This window comes from Eurosta solidaginis, chromosome 4, assembly GCF_040869045.1.
Source record: "Eurosta solidaginis isolate ZX-2024a chromosome 4, ASM4086904v1, whole genome shotgun sequence".
NCBI classification, from domain to species: Eukaryota; Metazoa; Arthropoda; class Insecta; order Diptera; family Tephritidae; genus Eurosta; species Eurosta solidaginis.
This window is the reverse complement of record NC_090322.1, coordinates 51,426,877-51,439,077: the sequence shown is the minus strand read 5'-3', so window position 1 is coordinate 51,439,077 and position 12,201 is coordinate 51,426,877. Positions and strand designations below refer to the sequence as shown.

Genomic DNA, 12,201 nt, shown 5'->3' with positions numbered 1-12,201 from the left:
CAATATGCCAGTAAATGTTTCTTTCTTTTCAGTTTCTCTTAGAAAAAACATAATAATTGAAATTCAATTATTATAAGCCGGTGTTAAGCTCATGAATTCTTAAATATAAGTATAAACTGAACACACCATTAAACAAACATACATAAATATGTACAACTGAGCCCGAGTTGACAAAGCTTCTCATTCGCAACGAAGAAGAACTTTACAAAAACAAATCTACATGGCACACAAATCAATATAGAGACAGAATGTCTCAATTGTGTTGTTAGTGTAGAAATGAGAAAACCTGAATTAAGCATGAAAACAAATACCAGCAGGATGGCCTAGTGGTTAAAGGCTACTGCAATTTCTCCATGTGATTCACGGTTCGAATCCCGGTGAAACCTTTGATAACATTACAAAATTGCCTGATGATGATTACGTTGGCGGTTTTCGAAATGGTCCATCGCAATATGCCAGTAAATGTTTCTTTCTTTTCAGTTTCTCTTGAAAAAACATAATAATTGAAATTCAGTTATTATAAGCCGGTGTTAAGCTCATGAATTCTTAAATATAAGTATAAACTGAACACACCATTAAACAAACCTACATAAATATGTACAACTGAGCCCGAGTTGACAAAGCTTCTCGTTGGCAACGAAGAAGAACTTTACAAAAACAAATCTACATGGCACACAAATCAATATAGAGACAGAATGTCTCAATTGTGTTGTTAGTGTAGAAATGAGAAAACCTGAATTAAACATGAAAACAAATACCAGCAGGATGGCCTAGTGGTTAAAGGCTACTGCAGTTTCTCCATGTGATTTACGGTTCGAATCCCGGTGAAACCTTTGATAACATTACAAAAATGCCTGATGATGATTACGTTGGCGGTTTTCGAAATGGTCCATCGCAATATGCCAGTAAATGTTTATTTCTTTTCAGTTTCTCTTAGAAAAAACATAATAATTGAAATTCAATTATTATAAACCGGTGTTAAGCTCATGAATTCTTAAATATAAGTTAGTAAGCTTATTTTCAGCATAATTAGGTATTTGTTTTTCTAAAATGCTTTTAAGTTCTTTAATACGACTATCTTGTTTTACTGGGTTATTGATTTTATAAACGTTATATTTAGAAAGTTTTTCGGTTTGAATGCTGTGGTTGTTTACGTATTTTACGCTATTTGTGGTACTTATTACCTTAATGATCGGATTACTAGTATCAACTATACATTTCGCTGTGAAAACACCGTCAGAAATCTCTTGAGAATCCACGAAAAGTGGTTCTGAGTCTTTTTCCAAGGGGAAAATTCTATAAACTTCGCAACGAGGTGGAATAACAAATGTATCGCTTTCCATTCCGTGAAGGATGGGAAGTGCGATCTTTTCATTGCCTATCCGGAAGGAAATGCAATTTGTTGCATAGCTGATATCGCATTTATTTGTTTTTAGGAAATCCTTACCAAGTATTCCATCTGATGGAATGTTGAAATCATTGTCTACCATGTGCAACGTATGTTTGATATAAAAATTTGAAAAGTGTAAGTTAGTTGTAAAAGTACCTAATGTAGAAACTGTATCTGTAACTCACATGCCGTATCCCAATTAAATTCAACCTTTTTTCTACTCAAACGATTCAATGGAGCTTCTAAAGAAGCGAAATTTGGAATGAATCTCCTATAATAATTTGCAAATGCCACGAATCTTCGGACAGCATCTTTATCGCGTGGCTTAGGATACCTTTTAATTGCTTCAATTTTTGAATCGTCTGGTAGCAAACCATTTGCTGAGCATTTATGCCCTAAGAAAGTTACTTCAGTAGTGGAATTCACTAACTTATAACGATGCGATTTGTCGAGATTTTAATTAACGATTTTGTCGCTTGCCTTATCGATTGTACTATTCACTAACTTAGTTTTAACGACTCGCAATAAATAACATTTAAAATATTAGAAAGGTGGCAGCACAGCTTAACGAAACCTAAAAAATGCGAAAAGCACAAAAGGAATGCCAAAAATTAACAAATTCCCTATACTAACTGCTTTTAAAAGTTATTATTGTGCAAGTTTTGAGATACAGTTTGCGTTATCAACAAAAGGTAAGTAAATGCGGAATTAATTTCATATTTCTCGACATAACAAATTTCTCATATTAAAATAGAATGGCGTCATCAATTAATACCAATCAAAGGAGAAGCCGTACCACAGCCGAGCAGTTAAGTCGAATGGTGGACTTTTTTTATGGAAACTCCGGGATTAGCGGGTTATTGATATTGTTTGATAGTGATATTGTTAAGTTTGACGATACCGAATCGAAGTTTTTACTACCAAAGTAGCTATTTTTTAAAATAATTTCCAAAGGAAATCGATCTATGTAAACGAATGAATGAATTTTTTACATTCAAATAAATGTATTATGTATAAAATTGAGCTGTGTTAAAACCTCATAAGCATTTTTTTTAATTTTAAAGGACACGAAGTTCGTTTCTATTGAAATGATATTGTTAAGTTTGACTGTTCGGTATGATGGAAGTTTTCGCTACCAAAGTAGACCAAATATAAAACAAAATACCAAAATTTTTGCTTTACATTCCTGTAGATTTTTTTATTTATAAGTTTGTTTAGTCTTTACTTAAGTATAGTAATTAGCAATAAGTCGGTCTTGAACACGTTTCGCTATTGAAGAGGGTGCGCCTTGATTAACATTGCTATCACTTGGGCTTTGATCTAAGTATTCAGTGTCAGGCTCGTGTATGGGTTCACTTAATCGGATGTTATGCAACACTGCGCATGCGTTAACTATTCTACCAGTAAATCCATGATGAAACAAAGGAGTCCTTTGCTGTGATAGGCATCGCCATGTTCCTTTGAGAACACCAAAAAGTCTCTCGACTGGGTTTCGAGCTTTACACAATGCCTTATTGTACCGAAATTTTGGGCCCCCTCTGGTTGGTTAGGTAAAGGAGTCATCAGCCAGGGTTCTAAAGGGTATCCAGAGTCACCTGCAAGTAGTTTTGTGTGCGATTTTATTTTCTGGGAAATTTCAGTGCATTAAACACACTTACATCATGCGGCCACCGTGGTGTGATGGTAGCGTGCTCCGCCTATCACACCGTATGCCCTGGGTTCAACTCCCGGGCAAAGCAACATCAAAATTTTAGAAATAAGATTTTTCAATTAGAAGAAAATTTTTCTAAGCGGGGTCGCCCCTCGGCAGTGTCTGGCAAGCGCTCCGATTGTATTTCTGCCATGAAAAGCTCTCAGTGAAAACTCATCTGCCTTGCAGATGCCGTTCGGAGTCGGCATAAAACATGTAGGTCCCGTCCGGCCAATTTGTAGGGAAAAATCAAGAGGAGCACGATGCAAATTGGAAGAGAAGCTCGGCCTTAGATCTCTTCGGAGGTTATCGCGCCTTACATTTATTTATTTTTTTTAAACACACTTACCTATCAAAAACATGTTGCGGTTACCATTTTCAAAATTTCTCTGCATGACTCTCCGTACTGCAGAGGAGCTCCAGATAAATGCATCGTGCCTTGCTCCTGGCAATTTAGCATTGACATTCAATATCTTTAGGTTGGGGTCACAAATCTGTATATAAAAATATATTATAGTCAAAAAAGTACAATACATTTCTTTGAATTATTGCTTTTACCATTTGTACATTTATTGAATGGTATCCATGGTGATTTACATATGCCTCTTCATGATTTCTGGGGCTCATGATCGACACATGAGTGCAATCAATAGCCCCAATAGTACCTCCCACAAATGGTGCAGGTGACGCAGAAAAAATTTATTTCGCAGCTTGCCGCTCTATTTGAGTCATTGGAAACTTTACTTTATCGAAAAACAAAGAATGGTTGATAGCATTTGTTACGCGATGTATACAGCGGCTTACAGACGACTGGCTCATTGATATGCCCCATTGTTCTCCAACGGGCCGTTGATAACAACCAGTTGCGAAGAAGCGTAAAGCAGTTAGAACCTGAAATTTTTATAATAGTGTTCAATTGAAAATTATATGAAATTCCATGATTTACCTGTTTCTCTGTTGATATCGCAGTTATTCGTGTACCCCTTAATTGACCATCAAGTTGAGAAATAATATCATGAGCCAAGTCTGGGGTTAGTCGGTACAGCTTTCGAAACTCCGTTGCATTCAGGTGGAATGGGTTATCTACTTCTCTAAGAAGGCGTCTGTCCACTGGCGATGGCCTCATTAACTCTTCATCTTGTGATAAAACGTATGCCAAGTACTCAAATGCCATTTGATTTATAAATAAAGCAGCTTTTCGTGTTTGAAGGTATTTAATTAAAGCTCCGATTTTCTTTTTTAACTAAAATTGTCAGAAATGTAAATTTCGTGATTTTTAACGCAGCCAATTCATTTGCCGTTTATTTAACAACACAGCTGATCGTCGATTAACGAATATCGATACAAAATAGTTACTGAATAACGAAATCGTTATAGTTATCGATTCGCAAATAAAGCGATGGCAAATATCGTTAAAAAAGTTAGTGAATTCCTCTACAGGTCTAAGAAAATTACACTTTTTTGGGTTAAGTCGCAAGTTGAACTTCCTACAGGTTTCGAAAACTTTTTTTAGACTATTGAGATGATGTGCTTCGCTACATCCAATTACTATTATATCGTCTACATACATAAAGGCTTGGTTGGGTGAAATACCAGAAAATGCAAATGACATCATTCTTGAAAATGAATTTGGAGCTACGTTTAGACCAAATGGTAAAACCTTCCATCGAAAAGCTCCGCGGTCAGTACTAAAAGATGTTATGTCTCTTGAATCTTTGTGAAGTGGAACTTGGTGAAAACCCGAAAAAAGATCTAATGTAGAAAAGAATTTCGCACGGCAAAGGTTATCCAAAATATCGTCTACACGTGCCAAGGGAAATTTGTCGGCAATTAACTTTTTATTTACAGCCCTAAAGTCAACGCACATTCTATACGATTTTTGGCCATTTAGGTCTTTTTTCGGTACCAAAATCAAGGGACTGTTATAATTCGAAAAACTATTTTCGATCAGATCGTTTTCCAATAATTTATTAACCTGTTTATTTATTTCTTCGCGCTGCGAATAAGGTAGGCGGTAATTTTTAATGTATACTGGCGTCGTATCGTTTAGTCTTAGTTTTTGTTCATAAAAATTGTTTATTGTCATTTTATCATTGTCTAGCGCAAAAATATCGGAATATTGTAAACATAAGTTAATAAGTAATGTTTAATGGTGTGTTCAGTTTATACTTATATTTAAGAATTCATGAGCTTAACACCGGCTTATAATAATTGAATTTCAATTATTATGTTTTTTCTAAGAGAAACTGAAAAGAAAGAAACATTTACAGCCTGATTCTAATGTGGTAACAACTTTCTTCACCACGGCAACTTTCTTCATGTGGTAACTTTTGTACCCTTTTGGTATTCTGCCCACGAAAGTAGCCGGATAATTGTTTACCCACAAAAGTAGGTGGTTACATCGAAATAACCACACAACAGCTGTTGTCTAGAAAAAGGCAAAACTGAAAAATAAAGAATTGTGAGCGCAAATAAGTAAACATAATAGTAAAAACTGTTGCCTCTTGCTATACATATTTGTTTCCATGTACTTTCACAGTATATATTACAATATAGCTATGTAAAAACGTAAGCATGTATGTATGCACATATGTATATACACATGGTCCCGTTTATTCTTTAACATCGTATCTACGAGTGACACATTTTCGGTAAAGACATGGCTGAACCATACACGGTGGCGCATGGTGACATACCTACAAACATAAATAAAAATTCCATGTACTTCGTTTTTGTAAATTCGATGGACAAATGTCAAAATCATGCTGCGACGGAAGTTGATGTATCAAATTAAATAAAAAAGTTTATATTCAGCTGTCCCATGCTGCCACCTTGTATCGTTCCGCCATGGGTAAAGCGAAGAAAACCAACTGTTAAATTTCACCGCAGACACTGGTGAGTTTTTCGGTGATGACAGCGTTTCCACTTTGGACAGAATCGCGAAAAAAACAACTGGTAACGATTTTCGGTTACATAATGTTCTATTTTACCGGTAACGCTAAGAATCGGGCCGTTACTGGCATATTGCGATGGACCATTTCGAAAACCGCCAACGTAATCATCATCAGGCAATTTTGTAATGTTATCAAAGGTTTCACCGGGATTCGAACCGTGAATCACATGGAGAAACTGCAGTAGCCTTTAACCACTAGGCCATCCTGCTGGTATTTGTTTTCATGCTTAATTCAGGTTTTCTCATTTCTACACTAACAACACAATTGAGACATTCTGTCTCTATATTGATTTGTGTGCCATGTAGATTTGTTTTTGTAAAGTTCTTCTTCGTTGCGAATGAGAAGCTTTGTCAACTCGGGCTCAGTTGTACATATTTATGTATGTTTGTTTAATGGTGTGTTCAGTTTATACTTATATTTAAGAATTCATGAGCTTAACACCGGCTTATAATAATTGAATTTCAATTATTATGTTTTTTCTAAGAGAAACTGAAAAGAAAGAAACATTTACTGGCATATTGCGATGGACCATTTCGAAAACCGCCAACGTAATCATCATCAGGCAATTTTGTAATGTTATCAAAGGTTTCACCGGGATTCGAACCGTGAATCACATGGAGAAACCGCAGTAGCCTTTAACCACTAGGCCATCCTGCTGGTATTTGTTTTCATGCTTAATTCAGGTTTTCTCATTTCTACACTAACAACACAATTGAGACATTCTGTCTCTATATTGATGGCCTAGTGGTTAAAGGCTACTGCAGTTTCTCCATGTGATTCACGGTTCGAATCCCGGTGAAACCTTTGATAACATTACAAAATTGCCTGATGATGATTACGTTGGCGGTTTTCGAAATGGTCCATCGCAATATGCCAGTAAATGTTTCTTTCTTTTCAGTTTCTCTTAGAAAAAACATAATAATTGAAATTCAATTATTATAAGCCGGTGTTAAGCTCATGAATTCTTAAATATAAGTATAAACTGAACACACCATTAAACAAACATACATAAATATGTACAACTGAGCCCGAGTTGACAAAGCTTCTCATTCGCAACGAAGAAGAACTTTACAAAAACAAATCTACATGGCACACAAATCAATATAGAGACAGAATGTCTCAATTGTGTTGTTAGTGTAGAAATGAGAAAACCTGAATTAAGCATGAAAACAAATACCAGCAGGATGGCCTAGTGGTTAAAGGCTACTGCAATTTCTCCATGTGATTCACGGTTCGAATCCCGGTGAAACCTTTGATAACATTACAAAATTGCCTGATGATGATTACGTTGGCGGTTTTCGAAATGGTCCATCGCAATATGCCAGTAAATGTTTCTTTCTTTTCAGTTTCTCTTGAAAAAACATAATAATTGAAATTCAGTTATTATAAGCCGGTGTTAAGCTCATGAATTCTTAAATATAAGTATAAACTGAACACACCATTAAACAAACCTACATAAATATGTACAACTGAGCCCGAGTTGACAAAGCTTCTCGTTGGCAACGAAGAAGAACTTTACAAAAACAAATCTACATGGCACACAAATCAATATAGAGACAGAATGTCTCAATTGTGTTGTTAGTGTAGAAATGAGAAAACCTGAATTAAACATGAAAACAAATACCAGCAGGATGGCCTAGTGGTTAAAGGCTACTGCAGTTTCTCCATGTGATTTACGGTTCGAATCCCGGTGAAACCTTTGATAACATTACAAAAATGCCTGATGATGATTACGTTGGCGGTTTTCGAAATGGTCCATCGCAATATGCCAGTAAATGTTTATTTCTTTTCAGTTTCTCTTAGAAAAAACATAATAATTGAAATTCAATTATTATAAACCGGTGTTAAGCTCATGAATTCTTAAATATAAGTTAGTAAGCTTATTTTCAGCATAATTAGGTATTTGTTTTTCTAAAATGCTTTTAAGTTCTTTAATACGACTATCTTGTTTTACTGGGTTATTGATTTTATAAACGTTATATTTAGAAAGTTTTTCGGTTTGAATGCTGTGGTTGTTTACGTATTTTACGCTATTTGTGGTACTTATTACCTTAATGATCGGATTACTAGTATCAACTATACATTTCGCTGTGAAAACACCGTCAGAAATCTCTTGAGAATCCACGAAAAGTGGTTCTGAGTCTTTTTCCAAGGGGAAAATTCTATAAACTTCGCAACGAGGTGGAATAACAAATGTATCGCTTTCCATTCCGTGAAGGATGGGAAGTGCGATCTTTTCATTGCCTATCCGGAAGGAAATGCAATTTGTTGCATAGCTGATATCGCATTTATTTGTTTTTAGGAAATCCTTACCAAGTATTCCATCTGATGGAATGTTGAAATCATTGTCTACCATGTGCAACGTATGTTTGATATAAAAATTTGAAAAGTGTAAGTTAGTTGTAAAAGTACCTAATGTAGAAACTGTATCTGTAGTTACTCCAGTAATATTAATTGTATTATTGTTATTAATTGACAGATTTTTATTAAGAGAAGAAATTTTAATTAACGAAATGTCGGCTTGTGTATCGACTAGAAATGTACAAAATTTGTTAGAACCAGTAATAAAATCGGAATAATTTTAGTTAAGACAATAAACGTTTTTAGAAGAAAAACTGTGAGCTGAATTAGTTAGTAATTTGTCTCGTCCTCCCTCAGTGTTCGCTCCTGAGGGGCTTCCCTGTTTAAAGCCCGGACGCTTGCATTTCTACCTCTATTATTGGAAGTGTTAGAACCGTTGTTATTGCTAGTACGACTATTGTTGCTATTATTGTTATTGTTATGCTGATTCCGATTTACGCCGCCGGAACAGAAATTTTGCCTTTGATTTCCGCGATTGAAGTTGTTGCCATAGTTACTAAAAGATGGTCTATTTTGTCTATAATTGTTAAAGTTACGACTTTGATTTTGGAAATTTCGACCTCGGTTATTACTTTGGAAATTTCTAAAATTGTAATTGTTCCGCGCCCTAAATGCTAAAACTTGACATTCTTTTATTTCATTTGATTGCCCTACAATCAGTTTGGCTACTACGTCCTTGGAATCAGAAAAATTAGTTGAAGCGAGGATTGATTTGACTAAACTGGTTTTTGCGTTCAATCGGCAAACATTAACTGTTTGCTCGATGGCCATTTCATGGGCTTTGTCCTTAGTAATCCCTTCGATAATGAGCGAACGCTCTAAAGCGTCAGACAGTTCCTCGACGCGTTTTGCAAAATCGGTGTAATTATTATTATTAACTTGCAAAGCTGCAATTTTTCCGGCCACAACTTTGGAGTTGTCGGGTTTTATACGGTTACGTAGTGCTATTTTTATATCGTTAACTAAAAGTACTTGAGTTGGTATCGCTTCTCGAGCTTTACCATCGAGTTTGGATTTAATATATGAAATACAAATGCCAGTTAAATTTTCGTCGACAAATTGTTCGATTAACTCAATTTTAGTATTGAAAGATTCGAGGCCTAGGGGCTCACCGCTATAATTTTCACGCATAATACCAGCACATATGCCGATAAACGTCCTTTTTCGTTCAGGAGTCGCCATATTTGTATCGGAATTAGGAGAATTTGAAATATTTGTTTCGGGCAATTCCTCAAATCCGTGAAATTCTCCGGACAAAGAAAGTCTAACAACAAGGTTTTTGATTGTACTGGGCGAATATGTGGTTGAGCCTTCGGAAACTGGGCTTTTAAAATCAAGATTTTCGGAATCGGAACTTTCGGAATTAAAATTTTTGGAATTGGAATCTGAATTTTTGGAATTTTCGGAATCTGAGTCTTGTTCTGAGATTCTGGGAACTACTTTTTGGTTTCTAAGGAACATATGTAGTAGGAAGCAAAGAAGAAATATTTAAGCTGATTAAAGTCGAATTTGTAGAAATTGCTTACGAAAGTTTAACAGAAATTGAAATTGAATTGAATGTTGATGTGAAATTGAAAGAATTATCCGGCAATTTAATGAAAGACTGAATATTTAATGATAAATTGAATGTATATTGGAGTAATTTAGTTTAAATTGATTTCAAAGGAAAATATTTTATTTTGGTAAAAGGACTTGGCTGTTGATAACGGACGCACCGCTTTATTAAAAAGATCTCAATGTGTTTGTGCTTTTACGGACGCACCGTTTTTATTAAAAATTTTATGGTTTTATTTTTATAGATACGGGCGCACCGCATCTTTTCAAATTTGTTATACGAATATCCTCGGACGCACCGGTATTAAAAAAAATTTCCATTGGTTTTGTACGGAACCACCGTTTACGCAAAAATAATCTTTTTGGTTAATTACGGAACCACCGCTTTATGAAAAAAATTATTTTTCATTTTATTTTTTGTATTGTTTTTGATAAAGCCCACTGTAGGGCATTGTGGGACTAAAATTAGAAAAAAAAACGTTTATTGAGTTGGCAATTGTTTTAATAATCAAAACGTTGAAGCAATGCAATTATGGAAAAAAAAATTTTTTTCTGTTTTTGTCCGACCCTGTCCCACAGTGCCTACTTATAATCCTACACATATAAAAATATGTATAAATATAATACAAGAAAAAAAATTTTTTTTTTTTTTTTTTTTGTAATAAGTATTGTGAGTAATTTAATTTAATTAAGTTAATTTTTATTTGTATTTTGCAATGACTTTGCAAAAATTATTTATAATTTATTTTAAATTTAAGAGAAAAACGATATGAGTATAATATAAAATATATTACATTTTAATGAGTATGAAGAGTTAGTGTCAAAAATGAAATTGTGAATATAATATAAAATGTGTTTTCATTTTATTGAAGAAAATTGAAAAATATTAAGCTAATTTTAATAATGGAAAATTTTTGCACACCATACCAGTTACTGCTTGGCTCGATTTACCGCTTGCTGTACCTGTTGTTCTACTGCTGCGCTGTGAGTTCTGCTACTGCGTGCATGTTCTGCTGATGCTGCTGCTTTGGATGACGTCACTTATTTTTTCCGCTATTCAGGTCGTACGGTGGTTTGCCGTTATTGATGTGGCGTGGCTAGTGCCGTTTGTTTTATCACCAAGAATTTGGTACAGTTTTCCAGAACTTTAGTTTTTGTTGTTTTAAGTGTAAATGTTAAATTATGTATTATTTCTGCTGCCGTTTAGTTTCTTTTATTATTAGTAAAAACAATTTCTTATTATTTCCATTTTTAATTAGTTTTTGCATCATACGTGTTATATATTCTTAACTGTTTTTCCAACTAATAATTTTTTTCCACTAGCCACTGCCATAAACCACCACCACCGCTACACTGCCATATACTTAAAATTTTTTCCAAATTTTTGTAGTTGATTTAAATGTTTGTTTTTTTTTTTTGGTAATTTTTGATTTTGTACTTTTTTTGTTGTAGATTTTTTTTTTTTTTTAAATGTTTTGTAATTTTTTTGTAATGGTTTTTCAAATTTTTGTATTTTTTGTAATTTTTATAGTTTTCGAAAGAACATTTTTTTTTTTGTAAAGGTTTTTCGTTTTTTAAATTTTTATGTAAGAGTTTTGCATTTTTATATATTTTTTTGTGATGGTTTTTGAATTTTGTAATTTATTTTTTTTGTAGATTTTTAAGTGGTATTAAAATTTTTTTGTAGGGTTTTTGTAAGTTTTGTATTTTTTTTTTTTTTTTTTGATTGTTATGGTTTTTTTTCTTTTTTTGTAGATTTTCAAATTTTGTGTAAATAAAATTTTAATTCAGGAAAAATTTTTTGATTAAATATTTTTGGATTTTAAATTTTTAGGTTTTTCTTTTTGATTTTTAGTGCCTCTTCGCCACTATGGCCGCCATTCAGAGGCCCGGCGTCACGGTCGCCATTTAAGGTTGGCCTTTTAACGCCAACCATTTTTTGCTTCAATTTTCGATACTCACGTTAATTTGTGGGTATGCAGCCCTATGCGCACACCCGCTCACACACACAACGCTTCTCTACCTTTTTAGTTCCAAATTGTTAAGTTTAATTCAGTTTATTTTTCATACACAGTTTATTTAAATTTATTTACGTAGGTCTAGAACTCCACACCTTAGTTTTACCTAAGTTATTTTAATCTCTATTTATAATTTAAGTTCTACTGTTCTTAGTCTTTTGCGTTATCTTTATATTCACAATATTAGTTTTTAGTTTTTTTGAATTATACAATAAAAATACTTTTTTTTTTACT

The 12,201-nt window shown here is 33.9% G+C and overlaps 1 protein-coding gene and 1 long non-coding RNA gene across 2 annotated transcripts in view; one reads left to right on the top strand and one right to left on the bottom strand.

Annotated features, from left to right (window-relative positions):
- Cht6 (Chitinase 6) overlaps positions 1-12,201 on the top strand; it is a 267,684-nt gene that overhangs the window by 242,106 nt on the left and 13,377 nt on the right. The gene's annotated exons all lie outside the window — the stretch shown is intronic.
- On the bottom strand, positions 3,487-11,555 carry LOC137249741 (uncharacterized). Its single transcript, XR_010952520.1, has 4 exons — positions 10,877-11,555; positions 4,027-4,323; positions 3,639-3,971; positions 3,487-3,574 (listed from the first exon to the last, which is right to left on the bottom strand). It is a non-coding gene; the product is annotated as an uncharacterized lncRNA (long non-coding RNA).